The 17,652-nt window shown below is 43.3% G+C and overlaps 1 protein-coding gene across 4 annotated transcripts in view; it reads right to left on the bottom strand.

Annotated features, from left to right (window-relative positions):
- FHIP1A (FHF complex subunit HOOK interacting protein 1A) overlaps positions 1-17,652 on the bottom strand; it is a 362,353-nt gene that overhangs the window by 213,985 nt on the left and 130,716 nt on the right. Inside the window, exon 1 of one of the 4 annotated variants that reach the window (XM_077477032.1) lies at positions 444-522. The exons of the other annotated variants lie outside the window; for them this stretch is intronic. The gene's annotated coding sequence lies outside the window, so the exon portion shown is untranslated. Of the gene's footprint in view, positions 1-443; positions 523-17,652 lie in introns of those variants that run through there. 4 annotated transcript variants of the gene reach the window in all.

The following is a 17,652-nucleotide window of genomic DNA, read 5'->3' as shown; positions in this document are numbered from 1 at the left end:
TGAATCGACTCATTTTTTTTTTCATTCAAACAACTGGCTGAACTTAAAAAAAATTAATCATTTCATATAGTCCTTAAGTTGTGATCACGAATGTAAATACTGTAGTGTTTACAATGGTGAGCCCGCCCTTTCCTCTTACAATGGAGGAAAGGGAAAAAGGAGGAACTTGTGAATAAACTACTCATTCATTCAACAGTTCCAGATAAGCGACTACAGCAGATATTTGAGATTGTAGATTTTTTTTAACCCTTTTACCCCCTCCTGTATATCTCAGATTCATGACTCTGCAGTGACCTATATATTAAACCCTTCACCTCCCTTATCCTGCATATTTGAACATTAACCCCTTCAACTCCATCCCCTCACTGTATTTGGTCTGTATATTAACCCTTTCACCCTCTCCTCCCTTTTGTGTATGACCTGTACATTTCATGCACTATTACCTAGCTCCAGGTTTCCACTTCAACACCAGCAAGTTTCTTCATTTCCATTAAGGAATCATTTTGGGGGTTTTCACACTGTCCTGGAATTTGCCACAATTCATGAAAAAAATTAAGGAAACTTTTTTTTTTTATTATTTAATTTTATTACATTTTTCCTTCATGTAGTAAAATAAAATAAAAAATACTCAATGCATATTAAATACCACCAAAAGAAAGCTCTATTTCTCAAAAAAAAAAAAAAAAAATGATATAAAATTAATTTAGGCATAGTTTGTCAGGCAAACTATTTCAGCACTGAAAACTGAAAAAAGGCCTGGCAATTAAAGGGTATTACAGGCTGGTACTAAAGTGATTAAGGTAAACTTTCTCCTTCTCTATATTTTTAGTCTAGTGAAGAAGGAAACAGCTAAAAAAGTAGCTATAACACATGCTGCTTTATACTGTACAGAATGGGTTTTGTGAGCAAGACAACTTGTAATTAAGTTGAAGTATTAGTCATGGCTGAGACCACATACTCTACGGCCCCGGAGCAGTTGTATCTTCTACTGCCAGCAAAGAATAATTGAATGTGTGTAGGGGAAGGTATAGATCAATGTCGTGTACAGTTGGAAGGTATCATCCTTGTTTCAAATATATTGGGAATAAAAAGAGCAAGTAGGACTTTAAATACCCCTCCAAAGTACACACAAGTACAAAGGTATATATAAAAATACAAAATATTTTATTAGTTATTTGAAAATAAATGTGTATGAAAATACATATGAAAAATGAGCTTGCATATTGATTCAACCAAATATAGCCACCATGGAGTTGCATGGTAAATGATCGAGATTGTTTCTAGAGGTAGAAGAGCATATCAGTGTGATTCATAACATAATGTAATCATATTTATTCACAAAAAATCATTATGAAAACCTCACTGAAAAGATAAAACGGAATACTTTATATATCAATACAACAATACTATCCCTCAGAGATCGAGATTCAGAAGGAAAGAGAAGAGAAGAAAAAGCACACACATGTTTACACACACACACATATATATATATATATATATATATATATATATATATATATACAGTGGTGTGAAAAAGTGTTTGCCCCCTTCCTCATTTCCTGTTCCTTTGCATGTTTGTCACACTTAAGTGTTTCGGAACATCAAACCAATTTAAACAATAGTCAAGGACAACACAAGTAAACACAAAATGCAATTTGTAAATGAAGGTGTTTATTATTAAAGGTGAAAAAAAATCCAAACCATCATGGCCCTGTGTGAAAAAGTGATTGCCCCCCTTGTTAAAACATACTATAACTGTGGTTGTCCACACCTGAGTTCAATTTCTCTAGCCACACCCAGGCCTGATTATTGCCACACCTGTTCACAATCAAGGCATCACTTAAATAGGAGCTGCTTGACACAGTAAGGTCCACCAGAAGATCCTTAAAAGCTACACATCATGCCGAGACCCAAAGAAATTTAGGAACAATTGAGAAATAAAGTAATTGAGATCTATCAGTCTGGAAAGGGTTATAAAGCCATTTCCAAAGCTTTGGGAATCCAGCGAACCACAGTGAGAGCCATTATCCACAAATGGTGAAGACATGGAACAGTGGTGAACCTTCCCAGGAGTGGCCGGCCGCCCAAAATTACCCCAAGAGCGCAGCGACGACTCATCCAAGAGGTCACAAAAGACCCCACAACAACGTCCAAGGAACTGCAGGCCTCACTTGCCTCAGTTAAGGTCAGCGTTCATGCCTCCACCATCAGGAAAAGGCTGGGCAAAAATGGCCTGCATGGCAGAGTTCCAAGGAGAAAACCACTGCTGAGCAAAAAGAACATCAAAGCTCGTCTCAATTTCTCCACAACACATCTTGATGATCCCCAAGACTTTTGGGACAACATTCTGTGGACCGATGAGAGAAAAGTGGAACTCTTTGGAAGGTGTGTGTCCAAGTATATCTGGCGTAGAAGGAACACTGCATTTCATAAAAAGAACATTATACCAACAGTAAAATATGGTGGTGGTAGTGTGATGGTCTGGGGCTGTTTTGCTGCTTCAGGACCTGGAAGACTTGCCGTGATAAAAGGAACTATGAATTCTGCTGTCTACCAAGAGATCCTGAAGGAGAATGTCCGACCATCTGTTCGTGTACTCAAGCTGAAACGAACTTGGGTTCTGCAGCAGGACAATGATCCTAAACACACCAGCAAGTCCACCACCGAATGGCTGAAGAAAAACAAAATGAAGACTTTGGAGTGGCCTAGCCAAAGTACTGACCTGAATCCTATTGAGATGTTGTGGTATGACCTTAAAAAGGCCGTTCATGCTCGAAAACCCTCTAATGTAACTGAATTAGGACAATTCTGCAAAGATGAGTGGGCCAAAATTCCTCCAGGACGCTGTAAAAGCCTCATTGCACGTTATCGCAAACGCTTGGTTGCAGTTGTTGCTGCTAAGGGTGGCCCAACCAGTTATTAGGTTTAGGGGGCAATCACTTTTTCACACAGGGCCATGATGGTTTGGATTTTTTTTCACCTTTAATAATAAACACCTTCATTTACAAATTGCATTTTGTGTTTACTTGTGTTGTCCTTGACTATTGTTTAAATTGGTTTGATGTTCCGAAACACTTAAGTGTGACAAACATGCAAAGGAACAGGAAATGAGGAAGGGGGCAAACACTTTTTCACACCACTGTATATATATATATATATATATATATATATATATATATATATATATATTTATACCTTTTCAGAGGTTATCTTGACCTGTTTGTGAAAGTGCGAGGGCAAACGCACATATGTGGCCGAGTCTTACCATCCCGTGGGAGAGTGACCAGCCCCAGAGAGGGCACTACAGGGAGTATACTAAAAATAAAATGAAAAAATGCATACAATTCATATGCTAAAAAACTGGGCAATGTCAAATTTAACAAGATAGCTTAAGACACCTGGTACAAGGGATTTAAAGGGTTCAAAAAGGAAAATATATGTCAGCCTAGGTTGCTGAGCTAATTAAATACAGCTGGAAAATGTACCTGCTGTCTAGAAGATCATCAAAGACAAACAATACCATGTAGTGTCCAGAGTCAAAATGAGCGAAAAATAAAATGGGAGGCATAACCTTATCTCTCTGCAAGGAAGAGTTACAGCTGTAAGTGATCATCTTGATCATATACCATGCAACTCCATGGTGGGTATGTATGGTAGAATCAATATGAAATTTTTTCATATGTTGTATGTTTTAATATACTTTAATACACTTTTATATTCAAATAACTAATAAAATATTTTGTATTTATATGTATACATTTGTATTTGTGTGTACGTTCTGTCTTTTCAGTGAAGTTTTCATGATGATTTTTTGTGAATAAATATAATCACATTATTTTATGAATCACACTGATATGCTCTTCTACCTTTAGAAACAATCTCTGTGGTCCCTCGAGAGCTAGGTGGTCCAGAAGAAGCAGTACTTCCACAAAACGCATATACACAGATATAGCCATATCTTGATCATTTACCATGTAACTCCATGGTGGCTTTATGTGGTAGAATCAATATGCAAGCTCATTTTTCATATTTTTTAATACACTTTTATTGTCATAATAACTAATATTTAGTATTTTTATATATACTTTTGTACTTGTGTGTACTTTGGAGGGGTATTTAAAGTGCTACTTGCTCTTTTTGTTCCCAGTGTATCTTCTACTGCCCAACACCTGCACCCCCTCAGTAGCCATTTTTATGCACTCTAATAGGGGGCTGATTTATTTAAACTAGTCTTGAGAAATTACAATAGAACTATGGCCTCCCATCAACAAATGTATACTGCAACAGTTAAATATGTTAATTTTAAACATTTACAGTTCTCTTAGTCCCTTGTAGAGTCCCACAAACAACTGTTGAGCCTGCCAGTGAAGTCCACCTAATGCAACCTCCTGTAATGGTGTGGCAACGATGCTGCACTGTTCCTGAATTCAGAGCACGGTTGCCATTAGAGATGAGCCCACGTTTTAAGTCAAGCGCAAGTTCAACTCGAACATCGGTTGTTTGTTCTAAAACTAACTGAACATATGGGGCGTTCACGGAAAATTCAAGTGCCCTGGAACGCCCCATAATGCACGGCAAGATCCACACTATATAAGGCTGCTTACATAGCAGCCATGTGTAGTGTTATTGGCATGGACAGAGAGATAGTTTAAGCTAGAATAACCAGGCAGATTATTCAGTTAGTGGCTGTGTATTTGATATGTGTATGTATATATATATATATATATATATATATATATATATATATATATATATATATACACACACACACTTTGCATTCAGTGTAGCCTATATCTTAAGTGCATTCGATGGTGTACTGTTTCTAATACACTTCAGGTGGTGTATTGATATATATATATATATATATATATATATATATATATATATATATATTAGTATATATTCAGTGTAGCCTATATATACTGTGCATTCGGTGGTGTATAGTTTCTACTATGAAACTAAAACTTCAGGCGGTGTACAGAGTATATAATACAGTGTAGTGTGGTGTTGCAAAACAAAAAAATACATAATATCCGGAAGGCCACCAAGGAGAGGCAGACACTCACAGGCCACTAAAAGAGGGCCAGCAGCCTCTGTTACTACAGTCAACAGTGGTGGTCATGTGCAAGGTGCATCCTCTTCAGGTGGCCGTGGGGCACGCTTGTCCTTTTGTTCTGCTGCTGGCCGTGTTATTGAGCCACAACATGCAGAAGAGTAGGTGGAGTGGATAACAAAGCCGTCCTCATCCTCCGTCACCCAGGCTCAGAGTAGTTTGCCTTCCAACACAGCTGTCAAAATGACCTATTTCACCGGCTCCTTGTCCACAGTTACTCCTTCCATAGCCCCACCATCATGTGCGGAGGAGTCCCCAGAATTATTCAACCACGGTATCGGTTATATGCTGCTGGAGGATGCGCAGCAATTTGAAGGCTCCGATGTTGGTTCACAAGTTGAGGAATGGAGTAACGTGAGCATGTGATCGCACCGTTGCTGTTTGCAACCTATGTGGATCAAGCGTGGCCAGGACAGCAGCCACTTGGGCACCACATGGTTGACCAGACATATGACAACCTGCCATGCAATCTGTTGGCAACAACATTGTAAGACCTACATCATAGAAAAAGGTGGACTTCTTTTCGTCATGCCAGTGGCTACTGATCAAGGATGCATGCACTGTCCTGTCACCATTTGGGAAGGCCACAAGGATGTTGAGCAGCGACAATGCATGCATCAGTGACACTGTCCCTCTAGTCTTCCGGCTGGAGCACACACTTTGTAGAATCATGGACAGGGCACTTGAGGCAGTACAGCGGGAGGAAGAGGAGGACTTAATTTCCTCTCAAGGCCCCCTTCATCCATATAGCATTCCTGCGGGCCCACCAAACACACAGGAAGAAGAGGTGGAGGAGGAGGATTGTGTCAGCATGGATGTAGAGGATAACACTCAGCAGCAGTCTTCAAGGGATGGTTTTCAGTCCCCAGAGATAGTTACGGATAATGTGATCCTTAGTGACCCAGAGGACTCAGAATTGAATGCCTCTGTAAACTTACGCTGCATGGCCTCCCTGATTGTGCAAAGCCTGTGAAAGGCCCCCAGGTTACTTGGTATCATGGAGAGGGATCATTACTGGCTGGCAATCCTTCTTCATCCACGTTACAAGGGTAAAGTTTCAGAGCTCATCCTGCCTTCGCAGAGGGAGCAGAGGATGAAACATCTTCAGGAGGCCTTGAAGAAAGGTTTGTGTAACACATTTCCAGACCCTGGGAGGTTACCATTTTCTGGTGCTGGACAACGTGTTGATGAGGCTTCATTCAGTCAGAGGAAGCGCTGGGGAAGGTGGCCGGCTGACTGATGCCTTTAAATTATTTTTCAGTCCTCAGCACCAAGGTCTGATCAGTTCAAGCAACCATCGGCAGTGTCTGCATTATATGGCACAGGAATATCTAGGGGCAAGAGCAGACTTGGAGATCTTTCCAACAGAGCATCCACTGGGTTACTGGGTCTTGAGGGTGGACCACTGGCCAGAACTTGCTAAATATGCAATCGAGCTACAGTCTACTCCTGCATCCAGAGTGCTTTCTGAACGCACATTCAGTGCTGCTGGAGGGTTTGTAACAGATCAAAGAGTGCGCCTGTCCACAGACTCGGTTGATAGGCTCACATTCATAAAAAATGAATCAGTCTTGGATCAGCAGCTATCAAGCACCTGATGCTGATGTAATTGATTGAACTTGCTATGGCTCTGGGATCCCTTGAAGGCTGCCTATGCTGACTATTCTAGTCCTCCTCAATCTTGATGATGCTAGTTTCCAACAATATTTTTGGTTTAGGGCACCACCACCCAAGGCCCAATTTTTCTGTTTAACAGGGGCATGTAACTAAAATTTTTGATATAATATTTCACAGCAGAGCCCATTCCTGCGCCTAACAAGAGTATCTGTGAGGGGTTACAGTGTTGTGACACCGCCACCCAAGCCCCAATTTTTCTGCCCCTGTTTAACAGCATCATTTAATCACAATTTTTGATATAATATTTAACAGCAGGGCCCATTCCTGCACCCAACAAGAGTAACTGTGACGGATTACAGTGTTCTGGCACCTGCAAAACCAAAGGCCCAATTTTTCTGCCCCTGTTTAACAGGGCCATGTAATTACAATGTTTGATATAATATTTCACAGCAGGGCCCATTCCTGTGCCCAACAAGAGTAACTGCGAGGGGTTACCGTGTTCTGGCACCACCAACACCTAAGGCTTAATTTTTCTGAAGATTATATAGGGCAGGCTGTATAGTATATATACTGCTGTTCAGAGTACATAGTGCCTGGGGGCCCCCCACACCATTTATTTTACATTTTGGTGCAGGGTTCCCCTTAATATCCCTAACAAACCTCAAGGGTCTGGTATGGATTTTGGGGGGGACACCCACGCTATTTTATTTTGGTATTCTTGGCATGGGTTCCCCTTAATATTCATACCAGACCCAAAAGGCCTGGTAATGGACTGGGAGGGGGGAACCCACGCCATTTTTATCTATATTGCCGGGATCGGACAATACATTACAGCCACGAGCAGTTTAAGGCCCGGTTCACACCTATGCGAATTGGATTAATTGGCTTAAACCGCACCCAATTCGCATGACATTTTAAAACACGTTCATTTGAATGAGCCTGGTTCACATATGTGCGTTGCATTCGCACTCCGCATTGCAGAAAAATAGTTTTCTGGGCATTGCGTTGCGAATTGCAAACACATTAACTTATATGGGAACGCATTTGATTCGCAAATGCATTTCGTTGTGAACAGGATAAAATACTGACCTTATCCTGATATAAACCTGACCTGATCCTGATCAAAAACTGACGTGAAGCGTTGAATAACTGATTTTTCTCTTCGCAGGGAAACCTGAGCTTCAATTCACATCGTACATGTGTGAACCAGGCCTTAATTACATGTTTTACTTTAGTAATGTCATTTTGCTGTGGTACTGGTACTATTATAAACATGGGAAAGATGCGCTACTTTACAGGCAGACTAAGGAGACCCTCCAGGCATGATATTTAAAAGACTATTTCATTTTTGTTTCACTATAAGCATTATTAAAATCATTGCTCCCGAAAAAACTGCCATTATTAAAACATTTTTTCGCATTGCTACATGTCCCCTGGGGCAGGACCCGGATCCCCAAACACTTTTTATGGCAATAGCATGCATATAAGCCTTTAAAATTAGCACTTTTGACCTATAGACTTTATCGTTGTTCAGACACATTTTTTTGCCTGTTCGCATGTTCTGCTGTAAACCGAACCGGGGGGGGGGGGGGGTGTTCGGCTCATCCCTTGTTGCCATTCTCTGTGCCTGCTTACACTACAGTTGTATGAAAAAATGCTGTAGAGAAAGTGGCTATCAGCATTGTCATTGTAGAATTACAAGCCTGTAGCTTGTCAGTTAGCACTTGGCTACACCTAGTCTTTCCCACCGATTGCTTTCTAGATTGGCGGCACTGCCCACATTCTAAAAACTCTCCCACTGTGAGCTGCGGTGCCTGAGAGACATGCACTGGAGACACAAATAAAGGAGGATTGTGCTCGGTCATGGAAGGTTAAGAAAGTTTTTTGTTTACTTTTTGAGACTTGTGCATCCCATAGTAATTAGATGTGTTACTGGTTTAGACTGTCATGCAGGAGCCTTTAGTTGTAGTTTAAATTCATATTGGGAACTCCACAGCTTACCTTTATAGCACCGTAGCAATTATACATTGATTCTACGGATTTAGGAAGTTATTCTAAGGTGGCAGGAGGGGAATTTGTGAATGCAAAGCAATACATCAAGTCACGCCTAGACGTTCAAGCAAATAATGCAAATTATTTTGTTGGCTTTGTCAGAATTATAATATCTGGCTCAAATAATATAGTGACAGGAAGAAATTAATCATTATTTTAAATGTTACAGCCTAACATATCTACACCTGAAATACTATTAATCAAGGCACTTAATCAAGTGAACAAATAAATGCAAAATCACTTTAATGAATATGGATAATTGAAGAAATGATTAGTTTATGTATTAATTTTGAAACCTTAGAAAATTAAGTTGAATTATGCATTATGATTAATGATTACAATTGTGTCAATCAAAACGAAATAAATATGTAAACTAGACTTCATATTTGCAGAGCCTTTCAGAGGCAGAATTTCTGCTGTGAGTGCACAGCTGAATTGATGCAGGATGTTCTCAGAAAATTAGGAGATATGGCAACAATTCCCAACAATTACTCCTTCCATCACACTTGGACACTGAACCACCATTAGCAGAATACAGTGTTCAATCTTGTAGCCCAGGCAAGTCCATCCTCCAGTCCCTTCATTTGGTTTAAGCCCTAGGGCAGCATTTGCCAATCTAAAACAGGTCTCCAACCAAAGGATAGCCCATTATAAGATAAAATAAAAAAGATACTTCTGCTGCAATACACATCTTAAGTCTGGAGCTGCCCCCACCGTAATTAATTTCCACCACTAGATGTCCTCATTTTCCAGGTTGAATAATTAACAACATAATTTAGCTAACTTTCTTCAAGCTCAGGTTGTCATGGGCCCCCCTCCCTCCTTTTTTGAGACAGTGTTAGTGCTGCTGCACTGAACATTGCTCAGATAGCATTATGTGAGTACTGTTCAGTGCAGCAAGGACTGTCCCCTAAGGATCTAATATGTCATTTGACCAGACAGAAAACCCATATACAATTGTGCTCATAAGTTTGCATACCCTGGCAGAATGTATGATTGTTTGGCCATTTTTCTGAGAATATGAATGATAACACAAAAACATTTCTTTCACTCATGGTTAGTGTTTGGCTGAAGCCATGTATTATCAATCAACTGTGTTTACTCTTTTTAAATCATAATGAAAACAGAAACTAACCAAATGACCCTGATCAAAAGTTTACATACCCTGGAGTGTTTGGCCTTGGTACAGACACAGAGGGTGGTACACACAGGTTAAAATGGCAATTAAAGGTTAATTTCCCACATTTGTGGCTTTTAAAATCACAATTAGTGTCTGTGCATAAATAATCAATGAGTTTGTTAGCTCTCACGTGGATCCACTAAGCAGGCTAGACACTGAGTCATGAAGAGGTAGTAAAGAACAATCAAAAGACCTGCGTAACAAAGTAATGAAACTTTACAAAGATGGAAATGGATATAAAAAGATATCCAAAGCCTTGAAGATTCCAGTCAGTACTGTTCAATCACTTATTAAGAAATGGGAAATGAATCTTTAATTGCCATTTTAACCTGTGTGTGCCACCTTCTGTGTCTGTACCAAGGCCAAACATTCCAGTGTATGTAAACTTTCCATCAGGGTCATTTGGGTAGTTTCTGTTGTCTCTATAATTTAAAAAGAGTAAGCACAGTTTACTGATAATAAATGGCTTCAGCCAGACACTAACCATGAGTGAAAGAAATGTTTTTGTGTTATCATTCATATTCTCTGAAAAATGGCCAAGAAATCATAAATTCTGCCAGGGTATGTAAACTTATGAGCACAACTGTATATAGGTTTTCTGTCTGGTCTAATAGATCCAATAAGGTTTATTGTTGACAAATGTAAAGTTATGCACTTGGGGGCTAAAACACGTGAAAATATCATACATTCTAGGAGGAGTACAAATGGGGGAGTCAATGGTCGAGAAGGATCTGGGTGTAGATCATAGACTTTGTAATAACATGCATTGCCAAATTGCAGGTTTTAAAGCAAGCAAAATTTATTTATTTTTTTTGCATTTCTTGGATTAAAAAAGGTATAAACTCCAGAGGGAGACAAACAATCTTGTCCCTGTACAAAACATTAGTAAAACCTCATCTGGAATACACACAAAAAGGATACTGGGGATTCCAGAACTAAAGAGTTCAGAGAGGCAACCACACTGGCATGGAAGACTTTAGCTACAGGGAAAGATTAGCTGAACTAAATTTATTCTCCCTTGAGGCATTTAAAAAGGGACATGATCACCACTTAAATAAACAGTTCATATAGTGAATTTTATGCAAAGTAATTCACTGTAAGGTCGGTGCAATGGTGAATGGGACACTTTTTGCCCTGGTGGAAAAAGAAGTTCACATGAAGGCTTTTTCACAGTAAGATATGTGACTATGTGACATAGCTTCATTTAGGAACTAGTTCTAGCCAGCTCAGTTCATTGTTTAATAAAAGGTGGATGCATACCTGAATGCACAGAATATATCTGGCTATTAAAATTTATAAGTAATAACACCAGATATTGCAGATCCAGGGAATTACCATAGGGTATCTACTATTTTCCCCTGTTGGAGCAAATTTAGACCATGCTTCGTAAGTGAAATTGTGTGCGTACTGACTTCCTCAGGATCAACTGAGGGTACTGTATGTACAGCAGGGTTCTATATATTGAGACTTTCTGGGTATTTCTTTTTCTTTTTCTATTGACTGAACTCGATGGACGTACAGAACCTCACAAAAGTGAGTACACACCTCACATTTTTATAAATATTTTATTATATCTTTTCATGTGACAACACTGAAGAAATGACACTTTGCTACAATGTAAAGTAGTGAGTGTACAGCTTGTATAACAGTGTAAATTTGCTGTTCCCTCAAAATAACCCAAAACACACCCATAAATGTCTAAACCGCCTGCATCAAAAGTAAGTACACTCCTAAGTGAATATGTCCAAATTGGGCCCAAAGTGTTAATATTTTGTTTGGCCACCATTTTCCAGCACTGCCTTAGCCCCCATGGGCATGGAGTTCACCAGAGATTCACAGGTTGCCACTGGAATCCTCTTCCACTCTTCCATGACGACATCACGGAGCTGGTGGATGTGAGATACTTTGCACTCCTCCACCTTCCGTTTGAGGATGCCCCACATATGCTCAATAGGGTTTAGGTCTGGAGACATGCTTGGCTAGTCCATCACCTTTACCCTCTGCTCCTTAAGCAAGGCAGTGGTCATCTTGGAGGTGTGTTTTGGGTCATTATTATGTTGGAATACTGCCCTGTGGCCCAGTCTCCGAAGGGTGGGGGGCATTTTATGCTTCAGTATGTCACTGTATATGTTAGCATTCATGGTTCCCTCAATGAACTGTAGCCCCCCCCCCCCCCAGTGCCGGCAGCAATCATGCAGCCCCAGACCATGACACTCCCACCACCATGCATGACTGTAGGCAACACACACTTGTCTTTGTACTCCTCACCTGATTGCCGTCACACACATTTGACACCATCTGCACCAAATACGTTTATCTTCTCAGAGCACAGGACAAGGTTCCAGTAATCCATGTCCTTAGTCTGTTTGTATTCAGCAAACTGTTTGCGGGTTTTCTTGTGCATCATCTTTAGAAGAGGCTTCCTTCTGGCATGACAGCCATGCAGACCAATTTGATTCAGTGTTCGGCGTATGGTCTGAGCACTGGCAGGCTGACCCCCCCCCCCACCCCTTCAACCTCTGCAGAAATGCTGGCAGCACTCATATGTCTATTTCCCAAAGACAACCTGCGGATATGATGCTCAGCACGTGTACTTAACTTCTTTGGTCGAGCTCAGTTTCAGGGTCTTGACAATCTTCTTATAGCCTAGGCCATCTTATATCTAGCAACAATTCTTTTTTTCAGATCCTCAGAGAGTATTTTGTCATGAGATACCATTTTGAACTTGGTGTGACCAATAAGAGAGAATGAGAGTGACAACACCAAATTTAACACACCTTATCCCCATTCACACCTGAGACCTTGTAACACTAACAAGTCACATGACACCGGGGAGGGAAAATGGGTAATTGGTCCCAATTTGGACATTTTTACTTAGTGGTGTACTCACTTTTGTTGCCAACGGTTTAAACATTAATGGCTGTGTGTTGAGTTATTTTGAGGGGACAGCAAATTTACACTGTTATACAAGCTGTACACTCACTTTACAGTGTAGCAAAGTCATTTCTTCAGTGTTGTCACATGAAAAGATATAATAAAATATTTACAAAAATGTGAAATACTGTATGTATTTTTAATCTGACTATGTTGCTATGTTAAAAATAACCAGTGCCCAAAATATGCATACTAAGGTATATTCATATTCTGTACAAGCAGCAAAGGCACTTTAAAGCCCTCATTCATCTTTGTATCTATACGCATTGTAGAAAAATTTATTTTCTAATTTCATATTACAAGCGTGGCTTGTGGTGGTGGCATAGTCTGGATATAGGTGTACTGTGGAGACCCACTCACACTTGTGATTAGGAATTCAGGGCCAATTCCAGTAGCAAGAATCAAGAGGCTTCCTGTGGCCAAAATGACAGGTGTTTGTGAACAGTTGCAGCTTCTCAGCCTAGGATGACAGCGAAGGCAGTTGTCCGTAGCTGCAGACCGACTGCATCCATGGAGGAACATCAATTCCTAGCCACAGCTAATCACTGGACATGCACCGGATTTCACTGTATAGCCCTAATTGTAAGTATGAAAGTGTCAAGGCTGATTCTAAGAATTTCTGGATAGTCCTAAGCTGGCCATACATGGGTTTTATTTTTGTTCAGCCAGTGCATGCGCCGAAGCCCGCAAACCCCTAAGTAACCCTGGGAAAGATGTTGGTTGTGAGAGTGGCATGCTGGTGGCACTGCAGGGCATCGTTCCAAGTAGGGATGAGCTTCGTGTTCGAGTCGAACGTACGTTCGACTCGAACATTGGCTGTTCGTCCGTTCGGCGAAATCCGAACACTTTGGTCCGTTCGCGTCAAATTCGCGTGGCGCTCACGGCCCACAATGCACTGCGATGGCGCAGTGCATTGCTGGCTCATGATTGGCCAAGCATGCACTGTGACCCCGCATGCTTGGCCAATGGCAGCGCCAGCAGCGAGGAGAGCCATGATTGGCCACAGGCAGGATGCCTGTGGCCAATCATAGCTCAGGCTGTGTAGTGCACGCCCCACACTATATAAGGCCGCCATTGCGGCGGCCTCGTGTAGTGTGTTGGCGTCTGAAGCAGTGGGTGTTCTGTGTACCTTCAACACAGTACACACCGATCGTTTTCGGCCGATTTTCTATCTTGCTGTTGTGTAGTGGTTATTGTCTGCGTGCCCTGACCGCAGTATACACCACTATATTCACCTCACCTATATAGCTAGTGATCTATCTTTAATAATAGAGCCTGCAGTCAGTAGTGTTAGGAGATAGTGAGTGCTGTCTGCATGCTCTGTACCCAGTACATACCGCTATATCCACCTACATAGCTGTTCTCTATTTGAGCCCACTTGCCATCTGCAGGAGTTATTGGAAGTTGTGTGTGCCTCCAGCACAGCACAGTATACATCTGTATATACCCCTTTATCTCTGGTGTTCTCTGGTTATTGTCTGCATGCCCTGACCGCAGTATACACCCCTATATTCACCTCACCTATATAGCTAGTGATCTATCTTTAATAATAGAGCTTGCAGTCAGTAGTGTTAGGAGATAGTGCGTGCTGTCTGCGTGCTCTGTACCCAGTACATACCGCTATATCCACCTACATAGCTGTTCTCTATTTGAGCCCACTTGCCATCTGCAGGAGTTATTGGAAGTTGTGTGTGCCTCCAGCACAGCACAGTATACATCTGTATATACCCCTTTATCTCTGGTGTTCTCTGGTTATTGTCTGCGTGCCCTGACCGCAGTATACACCGCTATATTTACCTCACCTATATAGCTAGTGATCTATCTTTAATAATAGAGCTTGCAGTCAGTAGTGTTAGGAGATAGTGCGTGCTGTCTGCGTGCTCTGTACCCAGTACATACCGCTATATCCACCTACATAGCTGTTCTCTATTTGAGCCCACTTGCCATCTGTAGGAGTTATTGGAAGTTGTGTGTGCCTCCAGCACAGCACAGTATACATCTGTATATACCCCTTTATCTCTGGTGTTCTATAAAAAAGGCATCTGCAGGAGTTAGTGGGTGTTGTGTGCCTCCAGCACAATATAAACTACCCAACTGCTGTTTTACCCAACTCCCTTCAGGCCATTACCATGTCTGGAAGGCCAGCAAGGAGAGGCAGACAGGCGCGAGCCGATAAAAGAGGGCAAGCAGGCTCTGTGTCTAGAGACAATAGTGCTGGTCGTGGACGCGGTGCAATGTCATTAGCACGTGGCCATGGGACATGCTTGTCCTTCTTTTCGGCAGCTGGACATGTTGAACCGCAACATGCCAACGACTTGGTAGAGTGGATGACCAAGCCCTCTTCATCCTCCTCATCCTCTCTCACCCAGTCTCAGGGTAGTAGCAAAGCAGCTGCCAACGCATCGTCTTCCCTCCTCTCAATGTCATCATCAGTGACTCCTTCCCTAGACCCACCTTGTCCTCCTGAGGAGTCTCCTGAACTCTTTGAGCACAGTGTTGGGTACATGCTCCAGGAGGATGCCCAGTGTTTTGTGGGCTCTGATGATGACACTCAGCTAGAGGAAGGCAGTAGCATGAGCGCAGAGAGAGGGGATGCTCAAGAAGGACAGCAATCTGGCAGTCATGTTCCACAAGCTGCAGCATACTGCCAGGTTTGCTACAGCGATGAAGAGGGAGGGGATGATGAGGGCACTGACTCCACGTGGGTGCCTGGAAGGAGGGAGGAGGAGGAGGAGGAGGAGGAGGAGGAGGCACATGTCCAATGAGGCAGGATGCCCTCCGGGGGCCAGCTTAGGGGCAGCACACCGACTGAATCACACCGCAGAGCTCCGCCTGTGCAGAGCGCTGCCTCTGCGCGTTATTCTAAAAGTTCTTTGGTGTGGGCCTTTTTTGAGACGAGTGCATCAGATCGCACCGCTGCTATTTGCAACATATGTCTCAAGCGTGTCTCACGTGGCAAAAACATCAGCCGCTTGGGCACCACATGCTTGACCAGACATATGTTGACCTGCCATGCAGCTCGTTGGCAAGCGTACCTCAAAGACCCACACCAAAGAACAAAGCGGACCTCTCCTTGCTCCTCATCAGCTGGCATCTCCAACCCCACTAGACCTTCAGTCCTCTCTGAAACCTGCTCTGAGAGGAATGAAGGTGTAGAATTAGGTGTGTCACAGCCAAGTGCTTCTGGGAACTCTGCTAGCGGTACACCCACGTCCGATTATAGCAGGCAAATGTCCCTGCCCCAGCTGCTGGACCGGCGGAAGAAGTTTACTCCCAGCCATCCACATGCCCAGCGGTTGAATGCTAGCTTGGCTAAATTGCTAGCACTTCAACTGCTGCCTTGGTAGACTCGGCCCCCTTCCGTGAGTTTGTACAATGTGCGGTTCCTCAGTGGCAGGTCCCCAAACGCCACTTTTTCTCACGGAAGGCGGTTCCGGCTCTCTACCGGCATGTGGAAGGCAATGTCCGTGCCTCGCTGGACAGGGCGGTCAGCGGTAAGGTGCATATTACCGCTGACTCATGGTCCAGCAGGCATGGACAGGGACGTTACCTGTCTTTCACGGCCCATTGGGTCACTCTTCTGGCTGCTGGGAAGGATGCAGGACAAGGTGCAGTAGTGTTGGAGGTTGTTCCGCCACCACGCCTCCAAAATGCTACTATTGGTTGTGACACACCTCTCTCCTCCACCCCCTCCTCTTCTTCTTCCTCCATGGCCTCTTCCAGTGCTCCGTAGGCGTTCCAGGGGCTACGCAAGTACGCAGGCAAAACGATGCCATGCCGTGCTTGCGCTGGTTTGTTTGGGGGACAGGAGCCACACTGGGGCGGATGTTTTGTCAGCTCTGCAGGGGCAGGCCGAGAGGTGGTTGACGCCACGCCAGCTTAAGCCAGGAATGGTGGTTTGCGACAATGGCACCAACCTCCTCTCCGCCCTCCGACAGGGACAACTGACCCATGTGCCCTGTGTAGCTCACGTCCTTAACCTGGTGGTGCAGCGGTTCTTGGGCAGGTACCCCAGCTCACAGGATGTCCTGAAGCAGGCCAGGAAAGTCTGTGTGCATTTCCGCCGATCATTTAATGCCTGTGCTCGGCTGGCTGAGCTCCAAAAGGAGTTGAACCTGCCCAAGAACCGCCTTATATGTGACATGCCCACCAGATGGAACTCAACATTGGCCATGCTGCAGCGGCTGCACACGCAGCAGAGGGCCATCAATGAGTACCTGTGCGACTACGGCACCAGGACAGGGTCAGGGGAGCTCTGTTTTTTATCACCACGCCAGTGGGGCATGATCAGGGATGCATGCACTGTCCTATCACCGTTTGAGGAGGCCACAAGGATGGTGAGCAGTGACAGTGCATGCATCAGTGACACTGTACCTCTTGTCCACCTCTTGGAGCATACGCTGCGTGGAATAATGGACAGGGCACTTGAGGCAGAACAGAGGCAGGAAGAGGAGGACTTCATTGCCTCTCAAGGCCCCCTTTATCCAGACAGTGTTCCTGCTGTGCCACCCATCACACAGGAAGAGGATGAGGAGGAGGAAGAGGAGGAGGAGGATGATTGTGTCAGCATGGAGGTGGAGGCTGGCACTCAGCATCAGCAGCAGCAGCAGCAGTCTTGTAGGGATGATTTACAGTCCCAAGAAACATGTGGACTTGTACGTGGCTGGGAGGAGGTAGCTGTGGATCATGTTGCCCTTAGTGACCCAGAGGACTCCGGACCGAATGCCTCAGCTAACCTACGCTGCATGGCCTCCCT

This window comes from Lithobates pipiens, unplaced genomic scaffold, assembly GCF_037356315.1.
Source record: "Lithobates pipiens isolate NorthernLeopardFrog02 unplaced genomic scaffold, aLitPip1_a1.2 Scaffold_13, whole genome shotgun sequence".
In the NCBI taxonomy this organism is placed as follows: domain Eukaryota; kingdom Metazoa; phylum Chordata; class Amphibia; order Anura; family Ranidae; genus Lithobates; species Lithobates pipiens.
The sequence above is the reverse complement of the archived record's forward strand: the minus strand, read 5'-3'. Positions and strand labels throughout refer to the sequence as shown.